Below are 16,769 nucleotides of genomic sequence, written 5' to 3'. Positions count from 1 at the left end.
AAGCAACAAAAATTATTATATTTTCATTGCAACCTCCCTGAGCACGCTTTTCTGTTCTGGATGGCACAGATTCATAGAACTGTTTTGGCTCCCTGGTGGTACTGCACTGGGAGGGAAGATGCATTAAGGCAAACTATTCAGAGGGTAATCCAATTAATCTAGGAGGTTATTGTGCTCTATCATAATGAAAAGAAATTTCCTACAGCCTCAAGGGGAAAAAATAGGACAATTTTAATGCAAAATTTTTTGTTTCTGGTCATTGGGTTCATAGTGGAATAGGCAAATAACTTAGGCAATTTTTGCAAGAGGGAAAATTAACAGACAAAATTCCAGATAGAACTGGGTTCCATGAGAGCTAAGTAAGAAAGGCAAAGAAGGAGGATCTAAGACACTTCTAATAGCAGAGGTAAAATTATAACAGAATTATAACAGGGAAGTGTGCTGCCCATACCTTCTAGTAGGACCTGGGACCTAGGACCTAGCCTTTTGTCTTGAATGAATGAAAAAGGCTTGACTTGGGCTCTGAGACAAGCACTGAGAATTCTATGGCAAATTGCAAGATAGTCTCTGCCCTTAGGGAGCTTATATTCTAACAGAAGAAAACAATATACCAGAGACAATGCTAGCTAGAGAAAGAAACTTTAGTGTCTGAAAGAAAGGGGATGGTGATTAGATTCATTTGATAATTGATTGACATAGCTTTTCCAGGAATGGTAGTGGTGATTTGATTTCTACAACTAGAGGTGAAAAAGAGGAGTGACAAAGAGAAGCAGAACAGGTAGATGATGGGGAGCATGTTCCTGGGTCTTAGATGGGCTAAGCATGGTAAACACTCACCAAGCAGAAGAACAGGTCCCCAAAGCCAGAAGGTGGAGGCCAGAGTGCAGGAGAGAGGCAGCAGTAACTACCCAGGAAATAGTTCTGTCATATTCCTCATAATCACCTTGCCAACGAGTGGTTAAGTTGTTCTTAAGACAGGTCTCTGGGTTCTAAAGATTTGAATTCCAAATTTGACTGATATTAAAGCAAACATATAGAGGGCTGGAAAAATTCAGCAAAGAGAAAGATTTATGGCAAGAATATAGACAGCTTTTAGTTTGTTTTAAACTTATGGCCTATCTACAGAGACTGCCAGAGATTTACTTTTCTTTGTACAGTGAACTTTGCAGTATAGTGGAAAGTAAGAGAATTAAATAGGTTGCTAGTATTTGTTAAAATAATGCTTAATAGGGAAAAAAACATTGCTTTTCCTTTGAATTCTTTTGGGATTATTTATATGACTATGAGTTGCATTTGTGATCATTTTATCTTTCAGAGTGATATGGGGCTGGGGAATTGTTGCTCTTTACCTGATTCTCACTGAAAAGAGGGAACAGCTTGTGTCAGATTAACTTCAGTTTCTTTTCTGACAGGGCTATTCCCTCATAGGTCACTGTAGGCTATGGATACAGATCTGAATTTCATTAAAGCATTTGACAAAATCTCTCTAGAAAGCTTTGCAGATAAGACACAAAGGTATGGACAAGAGAACGACCCAGTTGGTTGGATTCAAAGCTTGGTAACCAATCAGACATCAAGGGGGAGAATAATGAATAGATGCCATCTACTGGACATATGACCCCGGGGAAGTAACTTAGTCTCTCTTTACCCCAGACCATTCTTTTTATGAGTTGTAGAACAGGTACTGACTTGGATACATAGATGGAGTTCCTCACTGGGAGGTCCCTACACAGATGAAATCATGAGTTCAGTTTTTAAAAATCATTTTATTGTGATTTGTTGAGTCTTTCCTCAACTAATAGGTACCCACTTTGTTTCTAGTTCTTTGCAGCAACAAATGCTGCTATAAATATTTATGTACATGTGGGTCTTTCCCCTTTGTTTTTGATCTCTGAGGTAGTGTCAAAGGGTAGTTTAGTGAATGGAATGGGTATGTTTTTAAATTGTTTTCTGGAATGGTTGAACTGTTAGTATCCATGTCTTCTCATAACTCCTATGATAATTGCCATTTTCATTTTTTGTTATCTTTGCCAGATCCATCATTGCAAAATGACAACTCTGATTTCTTTTAATTTACACTTTTCTTATTATTAGTGATATGGAGTATTTTTCCTAAGGTTGCTGATACTTTGCATTAGTTAATTCATTTGAAAACTGTGTATCCGTATTGTTGGACCACACATACTTTGGCTTTATAGGCCATCTCCACAGAGGAGAAACCAGTTAATATGTAATAATAATAGTAATAAGCAATTGACGAATAAGTTCTTTGTAGGGAAGAACCTACAGGAGCTGCTAGCTCTAATGGGGAATGGAAAGGAGTTCCTCCCCTCAGCCCTTTCTCTGAAGGAGAAGAATCCATCTGACAGTTAAACAGAAACATGATATTTGAATTCCAAGGGACATTTAATTCACAAATGGAGGGAAAAACCAAGTTCTCTCTGGTGCTCCATAATCTCACTAACCAGCCTCATCAGTCCTTGGTCAAGGGGGAAGGTCCCGTCTTCAGTCTTTATCATTTTCTGGAATGGAAACTCAGAGTCTCAAAGGAAGGGTCAGGGGAGTTGGTCCCCATTGATCAGGCATTCTCTTTAACCTAGCCCCTCAAACATGGTAGGGAATTAGAATAGTTGTTCTTCCTGGCTCCTGGCTTTCCTTTTCCAAAAGCATCCAAAAGCAATGCCAGAAGTACAAGACTTCTGGGATGGTCTCCTTGAGCTTTATCTCTCTAAAAGCATTATCTGGGCTAGGATCCTATGATACCAGGGCTGCAATGAAGTGATGTTTCTTGTTGCCTTAGGTACGTGATGAAATTAACTTCTCCAATTTCTTCTTTTATCTCTCTAAGGAAAAGTTATTAGCAGCCTCTTCTATTTAACTGCAACTTCATTATGTCTTCTGGTTTCTTTTATAGCAAAAATGTCAATAAAGATGTGATTCAATTATTTCAGTCACATATCCACTCCAAGGTCCTTGGACAGGTTACAAATTTAGGGAACTGACAATTAAATTTAGGTTTGCAGATAATCTAAAACCTGTGTGAATCTGCCCCTCTTTTGGCCGGACAATGGGAAATATACTGGATAAGGACTATTTTCTTTTTTTACCTGGTACATAAGTTGCTGTAGCCTATCTCTGGTAATGAGCCTTTCCCTACAGAGCAACGCTGGTCCTCTGAAAACAGAAATAGTCTGGACTAGGACTGCAAGAAAAGTCGTTTCACAAAAGGTTTTCTTCCTTACTGAATGAGATAATATTTGTAAAGTCCTTAGTATAGTACCTGTCATGTAATAGGTAGTTAACAAAACCTTATTCTCTTCTCTTTCCATTAAAAAAACACTCTAATATCTCACTACATTGTAGGAGAGACCCTGTCTTCTCTAAAAATATATATATATCTCTGACCAATTCTAGCACGACAATCTCTAGCTTTATTAAATGTGTATTTTAGATTATTTTCTTTTTACATGATAATTTCTAATTATTTCTTTAGGGGATCAAGAATTCAAATTTCTCTTCTAAGATTCCCATATTCTAATCTTAGTAAACAAGTTACCATTCCATTTAATCCCCAGAGGGTTCAATTAAACCTGTTCTCTCTGAACCAGATAGTAGGTATAATAAATTGCAACATGAACATGAATCAAAACTGTTGGGTTTTTGTTTTTTTTTAGTTTTTCATTACTCTGGGTGGCATCTGCTGGTGCAAAATTTCTGCAACTCAGTCGAGCGTCCATTCTCTATGCCAATGATTCTTAATCACTTTACACTGGTAAAACAGTTTTATTATTTGTTTGATTTCATGGCACCCAAAGGTGGTCTCATGCATCTACCCTCCCTGACATCTTTACCCCCTCCCTTTCATCTCTTTTCCAAGGAGCTATATGGCATAAGCTTAGGTTTTTGTCTTACATTATCAATGCATTTTTGTTTTATATCGTGTTCCTTTCTAAATATTTCTCTCTCCACTCTCCTACCTTGTCAGCTATAACTAAGATTTTAAAATAGAGATGGGGAAAAAGCAATTCAGCAAAAACCCACCAATCAACTCTGCCTGACAACGGAGACAATATTTCACATCCATCGGCCTCTACCTCTGCGATGAAATGATGCTTGCGTACTTTTTTCTCACTCTTCAACTTTTGGGAATGAAGCTTGGTCACTACAATTACAAAACATTCAGTTTTACTTTTTTTCCCCTTTGTTGTTATTGTTGTCTCCTTGTTGTAGACACTGAGTGTATTGGGTTTTTTCGTTCTTTTTATTTCACCTTGTACCTGTTCATAGGGATAGAGATAAGAATTGGATCTGTGATTTCAAGGGGTAAGAAAACTCCTGGTTGAGGCAAATCCCATGAAAGTGGACACCTTATCTGCAACTTACATTGTTCAGTGCTCAGAACATTGATAGATTAAGGGATTGGCCCAAGGTCAGACAGTAGTTTCCAGATATAGGACTGGAATCCACATCTTCTTGCATATGAGGCCAGCTCTCTATGTGCTACACCATGACATCAGTTCATAGGGTTTTTTCCTTTGTTTTTTTAATGAAAGAGAATTTTCTTAAGAATTTCATAATGCCCCTTTGAAATCATGGAGCCACTTTATGGATATAAATCCAAATGAGGCAAGGACTCTTCTCAGCGCTTAGTTTCATTTTATCAGTTTCTGTACTAGTTTATATTCCAGTGAAAACAGAAGCATACCTTGGGCTTTTCCACTTAACTCAAAGTCTCTTCTGGAAGTTCTCTTAAATATTCCTTTCTTCCCAAGATAATTAATGGGCCCATAGAGTTCTCCAAGGAATACCTACCAACTGACTTCCCTCAAGATTCCCTAAGATCCCCTGATTTTAATTGCATTCTTCCAGCAATCTGGCTCTCCATTTACTTGTATACAGACAAGCTTCCCTAAGGCTAGAAGTTTTAATGAGTTTTAAAATATGTCTTTTTGATCAGTTGACCAGCAATTTTCTTTTTCTTCTGGTAAAGACTATTGCTTATTTTTTGCATGGCTCACACTCATATTTGTTTTTCTGTAACATTTGATAGTTTTTTTTTCATTCTCCATATATTCACTTTTGAAGGTCTCTGGCCTTTTCAGATCACTTACCGTGTTTTTGTTTCCTCTGCAATATAGCCTTTCCAGGGTGTTATTTTCAGGATGCACTGTCTTCTCTTCCTTATGCTGTTCCCATTTTCTTTAATGATTATCACAGCTTTATGGGTGGGAAAATTTTGTTAACTAGGAAAATTGATTTCATAAAACATATGGCATCATAATTAAATTAAATAGAAACTAAGAGATTGGATTACTCTGAAGATGGGGTGGGTGGAGTTCTCTTTTCTCCTAGCTCCATGTTTTCTCCACGCAATTTGGGGATGGTTAAGTAAGCACACTCTTGTTTATTTATGCCCATTTTTCTCGCTTATATTCAACGTTAGCTCTAACTTTCCAATGAATTATTATAGGCCAGATTTTTAATGAAAATCCAAAATAATATTGGACCAATTGTTCATCAAGTTGAGGTACCTCTAAATTTGGCTTGAAATCATCCTTCCAGACTTACAGCTAAAATGCACAACTAGTTGTTTTTTATTTTTAGTAAATTCTTGATAAGAAATCAATAAGCATTTATTAAGCTCCAATTACATGTCTCATGGGAGATGCTTGATTCTAGGTAACTACATGACTACAAGAAGGACTTTTTCTTCCTTTGTTCCCCCCCTCGCTTTTTGTTGCCCTGCTAATGCCGCCTAATCTTGGCAAGCAACATTTTATTTGCTCATATACCAAACATAGGGGAGTGTGGGATGCTCTGACTTTTTTAAAATTCTGGCTTAAAATGTGTATGTTTCACTTGAATTATACCATTACAATGTCTAGTATGTCATAGATACATGATGAAATTGATATGATATTATGGACCTATGTTTCTTCAGCTTATTTAACAGTGGTTATCTTTGACTGCAGGAGGCAATCAAAACAGGACTTTTCACTACTGTATTCATTTCTGACCTTCCCCAGTCACCCATTCCTATTGCCCCATGATATTTGACTTCCTTTCCTAATTTTAAGGAAATCTTGTTTGTTTAGCTTATGGCAAGGCCCAAAGATATTTGTAAGATTTGTAAGATTATCTATCTATCTATCTATCTATCTATCTATCTATCTATCTATCTATCTATCTATCTATCTGTCTGTCTGTCTGTCTGTCTGTCTGTCTGTCTGTCTGTCTATCTATCTATCTATCTATCTATCTGTCTGTCTATCTATCTATTTGTCTGTCTGTCTATCTGTCTATCTTTCTATCTATCTATGTGTATGTATGTATATGCATCTATATGTATCAGTCAACAAGCATTTATTAAGCACTTAAACTATTCCAGAAATTCTTCATAACCTCTGGCGTTATAAAGAAAAGCAAAACCAGTTCCTGGTTTGAAGAAGTTTGCACTCTGAGAATACACCTATAAGATATATACAGAAATTTGAGGCATAGCATGAGCAGCTGAGGGACCAAGGCTTCCTACAGAAGGTAGAATCTGAGGTATGTCCTAAAGAAAGCCAGAGGAACTAAGATGCAGATATGAAGGGTGAGCATTTAGAGGCAGGAAAGACTCATGGTAAGCAGAGACATCAATGAAGGCTATTGTAATGGGTTTGTAGATCATATAGAAAGAAGTAAAGTGTAAGAAGACTGGAAAAGGTAGGAGGGGGCAAAACGGGAAGAAAGCAAGAGTCCATTAAAAAGGGGGATCATGGGCAAGTTAAGGAGTATGGGATCTTTCTTAGTTTTGCAACATCCTTTAGTGGGTGATCCTAAGGAGAGCATTTAGTTTTTTTGCTTCAGTTTAATAATCTGCAAGATTGGTTTAACTCTGTTTTTATTCTGGAAAGATCAGTGGGGTTGAGCCTAGATTCATATTCGAGCAAATGCCACTTATTATCTATATGGCCTTGTACTGGTTACTTAATCTCACTGGGTTTCAGTTTCTTCATCTGTAAAATAAAGAGATTGGATTTAGATTTAGATTATCTCTATATAAATCCAATGATCTTATAAATAATTATATATAATATATAATATTATAATATAATATATGTATAATATATAATATCATTCACATGTGTATATATGGGGGGGAGGGTCTAACAAATAAGTACAAAAGAATTTATTTTACCTTTGAGGGAAAACTATACTGCTTAAAACTTTTTTATATCAAAAGCAATCCATTTAGATTTCATGTACAGACTATATTCAGAAAATGCTCCAAAAAAACTCAAAACCCACCACCTCCTCACTCCCTTGCTTTGACTACTTTCTAATTAGTTGGCTTGTCCTGAATGAGCAAATGTTTTAAGAGTATTAATTTCCCCCCACTAACACATTATAATACTTTTCAGGAAAGCTTATAATTTTCCTGTCTAAATGTTTCAAATATTAGGAATTGCCATGAACGTTAGAATGATAAAATAAATGGCTGTTAAAATTAGCCCCTATTACTAGAGACCATTGGTTCTTTGGGGGATTCGTTGCCTGCAATTTTGCTCTGATATCTAGCAAATGTCACTGACCGGAAGTGAAATAGTCTGTCCATTCAATGTCCTGCATCCAGACCTCAGTTTGCTTAGGAAACAGGGCTCTCCATTTTAATTTTAGCTTTCATTTTGGCTTAAGTAATACATTTGGCTTAGAAGGTAATTGCATAGATTTTTAAATAACTCTTGTAAGTTCTTCAGCTATAGATAGCACATGGACTATCACATCTGAACAGATAATTTTTTCTATGTTATTTTAGTGTTCTCTACCAGCTGGGTTGGGCTGCAGTGATCTTCAGCCAGCATTGTCCCTATCAGCCTGGCATTACTAGACACATCCACATCTAATTTAGCATAATTCGTATAGATATCCTTAGGCAGACGTTGAGCTGCTCTTTTAAGGTCTTTTTACCCAGGAAGAGCTGCCATTGACTGCAAAGTGTGGGTGCACGGGAGAAGACTCAGATTTCAGTTCATTTGTCAGTCTAGAAGGTATAAGGGAATGTTCTCAGTGACTTTTCCAGTCCCAAAGCTGAGACAAGGATATAGAATAGAAATATTATTTCAAGGATTTAGAGAAAGATGTAAAATCAATAGAACGGATGTAAAACAGGGACAAATGCAGAATTGTCCAACAGGGAGTGACAAAGCAATAACCTCTCATGCCAGGGTATGCTGGATTGTTGCATATCTATCTAACACCTGAGGCCATCACCTCATTTAGAAGCTCAAAGGAAATATGCCCCAAGTTCAGTTCATTCTGCTATGGCAACATGAAACACACATCATGAATCTCACCAACATGTCCACTTTTACCAGACAGGCAAAAGTACATTAGATCAGAGCAAAAGACATTTAATCAAACACAATTTAAAAAAATAAAGTAAAACAAAGCAAGACAAGACCCCAAGACAGCAATATGGCACACGATCTCACAAATGACTATCATGGTAATAAAAAGAGAATCCTTTTGAATGGGGATCATTTATCATGCTCAACATCATCATCATCATCAATCACTAATATTTATTTAGTGCTTACAATGTGCCAAAGGTTGACAGGTATGTGTAATTCTGCCTCACTTAAATCTAATTAATGAGTAAGTCAAGATATCCGTCCCTTAATGTCATTGTCCTCTTTGAAACCAAGGACAAACAATAGCTATGCGCCAGCACTGTACTAAGTATTTTACTATTACTATCTCATAGGTAAGTGCTATTGTTATCCCTGTTTTACAGACGAGGAAACTCAGGCAAACATTGGTTAAGTGACTTGCTCAGCATCACAGGGCTAGTGAGTGTCTCAGGCTGGTTTTGAACTCAGGTCTTCTTGACTCCAAGCACAGAGCTCTATCCACTGTGCCATTCATGGAGGACACATACTTAAGGAGCTTCAGTAGTCAGGAAATATGCATGTAGGGACACACACAAGTAACCCAAGTGTCCAGGGCATGCACATGGAGGGCAACTGATACTTTTGATGCTGATAATCCATAGGAGCTCTAGAAAACTACTGATTTTCTTCTGCAAAGTGATCATATTGCTCTCTACTAGAGCAGCATCTCTACTTTCTCTTGAGAAGATTGTCTCCACTGGTTCCCATCTTCTCCAGCAGATTGTCCCCTCTATTATCTCTACTGTCTCACTAATCTTTAATAACTCTCTACATATTGGCTGCTGGCCTACTGTCAACAAATATGCTTATTTTTCCTATCTTCAAAAAACCCTCATTTGCTTCATCCATCCATTGGAGGTAGAATGGGGCAGTGAGAAGAACACTGTGCTTGGAAAGATAGGACCTGAGTTTCAGTCTTGCCACTTGTATGACTTTGACTGAATCATTTAAAAATGATAGAATTGGTCGAAATGACTCTAACTAAACTCTAAATAAACTCTATTTCATCTATAAATCTATCATTCTATCAAATGGCTATTATTTTCTATAGATTTTGGTTCTGAGCCCAGTATTATTTAGTTTAATAATTTTATCAGTGACCTAAGCATTTTTATAAATGAATAAAGAGTATGCTCATTAAGTTTCCACCTATGCTTTCCTTTCCATGGAGACTCAGAATATGAGAGGATAGAATCTAAGAAAACAAAAACAGAATGAAAACTTGTCTTCAGGGGTTAGAGGAGGATCAGAAATCAACACAATGAATTTAAAGTGTGGACAAATGAAAGATAGTCCAACCAGGCAGCAACAAAGCATAGTCACCTCCATTGTTTAGAAAAACCTAAATAGATTTAAGATGGACAGGGATCTTTGAGTAGCATCAGCAACATGGGACAAAAGTCAGAAGCTCTGCTCATTTGCATTCAGACTCCAAAGTTAAAGGCAATTTCTGTGGTCCAGGTTGTCTTCACCAGCTCCTGAAATTGTTTGCTTTTTCTGAGTTGACTTCATTCTTCTACAGGGAGTGTTAGGGGCAATATCTTTTGTTCAAAGGCAGCTCTTCTGTGAGATTTTTCAAGGACAGCATGCCTCAGTGGCTAATTTATACATTCGCAGCTTTTTCTGCTCATCAGGTTTAACACATCCAGATGATTAAAGGTCATTTGATGGCTGTGGAGACCCGTTTTTCTTGATTTACCATTTTCTTCCATTGGAAAATTCACCTTTCCTGACTGGATTAGGGAGGGTGAAATATCAATGTCCATCACACCTTAGGCACTTGGGGGTCTAGGACTTATAAATTACCTCAAAACTTTGATAAAAGTCAAAAGGAAACTCTTAGCAACATTAGCCCAGAATTTGCTAATAGCCCAGAGATTATAGCTCTTTACTAGGCTCTTTTCTGCAAAAATCTCTTTTGCATTGGATAAATAAGAAACAATTTAATTGCCTTTGAAATATTGCTTGTACTTATTGGATTATATTAGGTTAAAAAATAGGTGATACAGTGGATGGAGTGCTAGACCATGAGAATGGAAGACCTGAGTTCAAGATGTTTTCTCAAATAACTTAATAACTGTGTGATGCTAGTTAAGACATTTAACTTAACTTCTTTCTGTCTTCTTTTCCTCATCTGTAAAATGTAAAACTCCCAGAGTTGTGAGGATAAAATTAGATAATATCTATAAAGCATTTTGCAAACCTTAAAGTGTATAATAAATGCTATTTTTATTATTATGGAATTGTATGATATTCTGTGATAGTTGGGTGGTACAGTGGACAGAACACTGGGCTTGGAGTCAGGAAGTCATTAGTCCAAATCTGGCCTCAGACACTTACTAGTTGTGTAATCCTGGCCAAATCACTTAGCCCCTATTTGCCTCAGTTTCTGAATCATAAAATGGGGACACACTGGAGAAAGAAATGGCAAACCATTCCAGCATCTTTACCTAGAAAACCCCACAGACAAAATAGAGTCAGACATGACTGAACAACTGAACCACAAAAACGTGATGTTCTAGGAATATACTTCAAACCAAACAATGAAGTCACACTGTGAAAACATGACTGAGGGAAGCATGAATGAATGACTTCATGAATTTATTAATGAATGCTTTAAGTAACTCATGAAATCATTTTCCTTATGAAGAGGAGAAACATGGACTCAATGTAGCAACTTAACCTGCTTTCCTGATTTTCAACTTCTTGATGGCCCTTTCTCAGTGCAAGGAATCAGAGCCCTGGCTCCTCTCAAATGGAAGCCAGTCTCTAAACCATCCTTCAAACTAGACAAATGGCTAAGAGTTTGTCCTTCAAAAGGTTTTGAGATATCAACCAGGCTATAATTAAGCATATTAGGTGATGTCAATAGTGAGTTAACTAGATGTCACCACTGTATTACTCAAATATATAGTAGTAACTTTCAACTAGTCTGAAAGAAAGACTTGCAAAAGGTCAGTCGGAATTCAGGTCATCTACCTTTCCTTGTCTAAGGGCTGACTACACAGAGGCAATATTTGTTCAACAAGAATGAAAAAAAAAACTCCAGTCCAACTGGCTGTTTGGTGTCATATCAGTAATAAAACAGTAGAAACAGCTAACTCCACTCAGATCAAGCTTACCAAGGTAAACACTGATTTGTAACATGCAAAATGGTGGCATTTAATTATTATTCATATTTACAAAGGAAACATTCACTTATATGAGGAACATGAGCAAAAAATAAAACTGGAATCCAATAAGTGCATTATCCCTGGAGTAAAGATGCACAAGTAGAAAAATAACTTACTCCAGGGCTTTATTAAGAACATAAATGGACTGTGCCTACCAGCTACAATTTAAAAGAGAAAAATCATAGTGATATATATCTATTTTGAGTATTTCTTTAATAAAACTGGAAAGTTCAATCATGTTAAAATAGGCAAACTGATTTCCAAAGGGCTGGTTTACTCTCTGGTTCAGGAACTGCTATTGTTGGCTTGTTGGCCAAGAGCTGGAAAGAATGGACTGGTTCTCAGAGTAGAAAGGAAGCTCAGAGGAAATCTAGGCCAATCCATACTGGTTCAAGAATCTCTTCTAGTCTACCTGACAAATAGTCATGTGACTTTTTCCTGAAGACCTGCACAGAGGCAGTTAGGTAGAGCAGTGGATAGTGCTGAGTCTGGAGTCAGAAAGACCTGAGTTCAAAACCAACTTCACATACTTACTGGCTGGTTGATCCTGGGCAAGTCACTTAAAGGCTGTTAGATATAATTTCCTCAGTTATTAAATGGAAGTAATAACAGAACCTACCGCACAGAGTTGTGAGGACCAAATGAGATGATATTTGTAAATCACTTATCACAGTCCCCTTTCTCTTTCCTTTAGTGAGGGGAAATGCATTAACCCCCAAGGTATCCCATTCCACATTTTGGATGGCTCTAATTGTTGGCAAATTTCAAAGGCGATGACATTCTCCACTTTGGAACTTTGGAACTTCTATTCATTTCTCCTAGTTGGTCCAAAGCAGAACAGGTTTAATTTTTCCACATGACACCATCTAGCTACTTGGAGACAGGTGTCATGTCTTCTCTTTTCTAAACTGACTATCCCACATTCTTCAGTCAGCCTTCATTTGTCAGGAACTTGAGACTCTTAATGGTCTTCTCTAGGTGCTCTCTAGCCAATCAATCTTCTTTAAATGTACCTTCCATAACTGAATACAATATTCAGGATATGGTTCCACCAGGGTAAGGTAGATTTTCCTAATGCTAGATACTTGGATTTTTTGATGGATCTATGATCCTACTGTCATAGATCCTATTCCAGTGATGTAAATGGCAACATATTCATGTGTTCTTTTCTGTAAGACTTATCCCTATCCTCTTACAAAAGGTTTGCTTAATATTCTGGGAGCCTTCCCCTAAACTTCCTGCCATTTCATGAACACTGTTGGAGTTTATATGCTATTCATCCGTTCTCCCTCACTTTTACCACATGTTCACCTTCTTTCCTGGTCACATATTTCTCTAATAATATCTTTTTTTATACTGCTTCATTTTCTTAGACATTTATTGGTAAAAAATGTTTATGTTATAAGGGTTCCTCTCCTCGTGTGACCAAGGATGGCATTAGTGCTTTGGTGCCCTATCACACTGCTGACACATATTGAACTTTTAATCTAGTAAAATTTCCAAATCATTTTCAGAAAACTGCTCTCTGGACACACCTCCCCAATCTAGGACATTAAGTTAATTTCTTTGCTAAACAAATACTATGTAACTATAATGTTTTTATGTGTTATGATAAACACTATGTCCAAAACACCTAAAAGCAATCTGAAGACCTAATCAAGAGATATTTATACAGTCATAGATATAGAACTGAAAAGAGCCTTAGAAACCATCTAGTCTAACACCTGAGTTTTACAAATGAAGAAACTGGTGCCCAGGTTCTTTTTTTCTTCTTCTTATGATGTGACATACTTTTTAAAAACTCATTATCATATTTGATTTTCACACAACAGATATTTCTTAAGTTTAAACCCTCAACAAGGATGCTGCTTCCTTCCACCCCATATTCCCTGAAAATAGTTCTGTAAACCCTTCTATTACTGTGATTCTAATTGGCAGGTGCAAGGATCACTTTCTACTTTTGTAATTAATTGATGATTAACAGAAAGAGCCAAGACTTTTCCATTTCTGGGAACTAAGATGGCGGAGTAAGAAGTAAGTCAGTCTCACTCCCCCTTATTGACTGCTAAAAGCCCAGAAAATATCTCCCCAGAAAAAACTCTGGAACAGCTAAGCCAGCAGAAAGACAAGGTGCAATAGTCTTTTAACCTGGAAAGCTTGAGGGATTAACAGGAAAGGTCCCTCTTGCACTGGTGGAAGGGGAGCAGTGCAGGATAGGAGGCATCCCAGAAAGTCAGTGGTAAGCCTCGCCTCAGCAAACCAGTGGGAGAACTTGAGCCTCAGGATGGTGGAGCAGGCAAGCACCAACACCAGGAATCCCCAAGTACCTTCACACAGGTAGGGGAGTCAATAGACTCCAACAACCAAACCTCCCTGGGCTTCAGCACAACTCCAAGAAGCACATCTCCAAGCAGGCAGGTGTCCTCCAGCAGCCAAACCTTCTGGTGCTTCAGAGCAGCTGTCCTGGGCCAGATCCCTTTCCACCCTGAGAGCTTCAGTGTTGCTAACCTCATCTCAGCACCAAGTAAACTGTCAGATCCCTACAACCTCCAGCTGCCACCACCTGAGGCCCCAGTATACAGGGTCCCTCAGCATAAGAAGCTTGGGTCAGTGCCCTCTGTGCTCCAGCAAGAGAGCTCAACATTAAAAGCCAGGAAATAGGCAAACTTCATGAACGAAAAACAGAAATAGACAACGACCATAGATTCCTATTATAGGTCAGAGAAGATCAAAGCACAAATTCAGGAGAGGCCAATATTATCAAGATAACTAACAGGAAGGAAGGATATACTCTTCAGCTTTTTAATAAAAGAGTTTCAACATTTACCAATGGAATTTAAAGATATGTGAGAAGCATAATGCTACAGTAGACAGTTAATCTCAGAGTATGGAAGACCAGACTCTAACATATGAAATGTAGGTTCATGGAAAAGTAACTTACTTTTCCATATCCCAGGAAATTCTTTAAAGTGAAGACTAATGGGTAATCTACATTGGTGGAAGGTACTTCTACATTCAGAATTCCCTACCTTAATGAAATTATGTCTGGACCAAAAAGGAAAATAAATTAAAAAAGAAATATTATATCAAAATACTAGGACAAAAAATCTTGGCAAAAACATTTTTTTTTGGTTCTAGGAAAATAAAATCATTAATTCAATAACAACAAACTATTCAAATACTTTGATCTCTTGCTTTCCAGTGCAATTCATTTTGAAGGAATATTTTTCAAACTATTTCAGTTTCGAAGCAAACCAAGTTTTCTAATACAAATTTACACAAATGATTTCCAATGCAGAGCTAATCTCTGGATTCCTTTCCATCCAGGTTTGTAGTTGTATCAAGAACTGGAAATTTTTGATTCATCTCCCAGATGACAACTCAGATTCCTTCAGCTGTTACAGAAAAAAGACAACTGGACATGAATCCTTAACCACCAATGGATTGTGACAGATCCAGACCAACATCAAAGCAGCGTATTGGTAAAAGCATCAAATTCATTTAAAAACAATGAAGTATTCATTCGGATATTAACCCAATTTCTAAATAACATTAACTGCTACTACAACTGGCTATGAGTTCTAAGATGCAGAACTTCCTGAGTGCCCTGATAATTCTAAATTTTTGTTCATGTAGGTCAAAGTCCACTGTAAAAAATTATTATTATTATTATTTGTAATACTGCAAGTTATAGCCACTATATCATTTATTTAAGCAACGTTTGATTAAAGAAGATTCTAGAACAACTATAGAATTGAAATGGAAATAATAATGATCCTAATAAAGGTTACATAGTGCCTGGCACATAGCAAGCATTCCATTTATTGTGATTAGAATAACATTTGTTTCTTTTGCCTCGGGTTTGTTTGGAAACTCAGTTGGGATTCTTCATTTTAAAATATATTCCAAGCTCTGATAAATTCAGTATCTACTTGCATTGCCTAAACTTCAGACATCAAAAAAGAGTATATGGAATGCCAATTAATAAATACCTTATAACTATTTTTAAAAACATATGAAGCACCATGAAAATGCTGCTTATTATTATAATTGGGAAGTTAGGTGGCACAATGGATAGAGTGCTGGAGCTAAAGTCAAGAAGATTCATCTTTTTTAGTTCAAAGCTGGCCTCAGACACTACTAGCTGTGTAACCCTGGCCAAGTCACTTAAGCCCATTTGCCTCAGTTTCCTTATCTGTAAAATGAGGCAGAGAAGGAAATAGTGAACCATTCCAGTATCTTTGTCAAGAAAACTCCACATGGGAAGCGGAGCCAAGATGGCGAAGTAGAAAGAGGCACATACACATAGCTCCGAACCCACAAACCACAGAACGGCTAGAGGGGACCAAGCCAGGGCGAATTCTGCACCCAGAGACCACGGAGTATTGCAGCGAGGGAGATTTCTGCTCCGGAGAGACCTGCGGACCTCTCGCGGGGGGGTCCTTTGCGCCGCGGACTGGGCGCCGGGACGGGGAGCGGAGTGCGGCCCTGCAGCGGCCGCGACACTGAGGGGAGGAGATCCGAGAGGGCTACGGGGACGGGATCTCCAGCGGCCACGCGGGTCCCCCCACCCACAGAGGGACCTGCAAACCTCTCGAGAAAGGTCCGTCGCGCTGCAGATGCCGAGCCCAGCCTGGACCTGCAGCGGCGGCGGCTCCGAGAGGCAAAGATCTGAGAGGGCTCTGGAGGCGGGATCTTCAGCGGCGGCACGGCCCCCCCACCAACAGGTGACTGACGGGGGTGGGTGAGAGAGTCTCTTTGGCGGGTTGAGAGGGAAGTGGGGTGCTCCCATGGCTCGGGCCCCCCCGGGAGGTGGGGGCTGAGAGGCGGCTGCAGACGGGGGCTCCCCAAACGGGCAGGAGCCTGGATCCATTGTGGAAGGTCTGTGCATAAACCCCCTGAGGGAACTGTGCCTGAGAGGCGGCCCTGCCCCAACCTGACCATTTGAACTTAATTCTCACACTGAATAGCAGCCCTGCCCCTGCCAAAAATCCTAAGGCGGGAAGCAGCATTTGAATCTCAGTCCCCAAACGCTGGCTGGGAGGACCAGGAGGCGAGGTGGGTGTGAGGAGAACATTCAGAGGTCAGGCCACTGGTTGGAGAAAATGCCAAGAAAAGGGAAAAGAAATAAAACTATTGAAGGGTACTTTCTTGGAGAAAA

The 16,769-nt window shown here is 38.5% G+C and overlaps 1 long non-coding RNA gene across 1 annotated transcript in view; it reads left to right on the top strand.

Annotated features, from left to right (window-relative positions):
- LOC140498266 (uncharacterized) overlaps positions 1-15,397 on the top strand; it is a 57,597-nt gene extending 42,200 nt beyond the window's left edge. The window contains exon 4 of the long non-coding RNA XR_011965042.1: positions 14,936-15,397. This is a non-coding gene — a long non-coding RNA (uncharacterized lncRNA). The remainder of the gene's footprint in view (positions 1-14,935) is intronic.
- The last annotated feature ends 1,372 nt before the right edge of the window (positions 15,398-16,769 follow it).

The sequence above is a fragment of the Notamacropus eugenii genome, chromosome 4 (assembly GCF_028372415.1).
Source record: "Notamacropus eugenii isolate mMacEug1 chromosome 4, mMacEug1.pri_v2, whole genome shotgun sequence".
Taxonomy (NCBI): domain Eukaryota; kingdom Metazoa; phylum Chordata; class Mammalia; order Diprotodontia; family Macropodidae; genus Notamacropus; species Notamacropus eugenii.
This window is presented reverse-complemented; position numbering and strand designations above follow the sequence as displayed.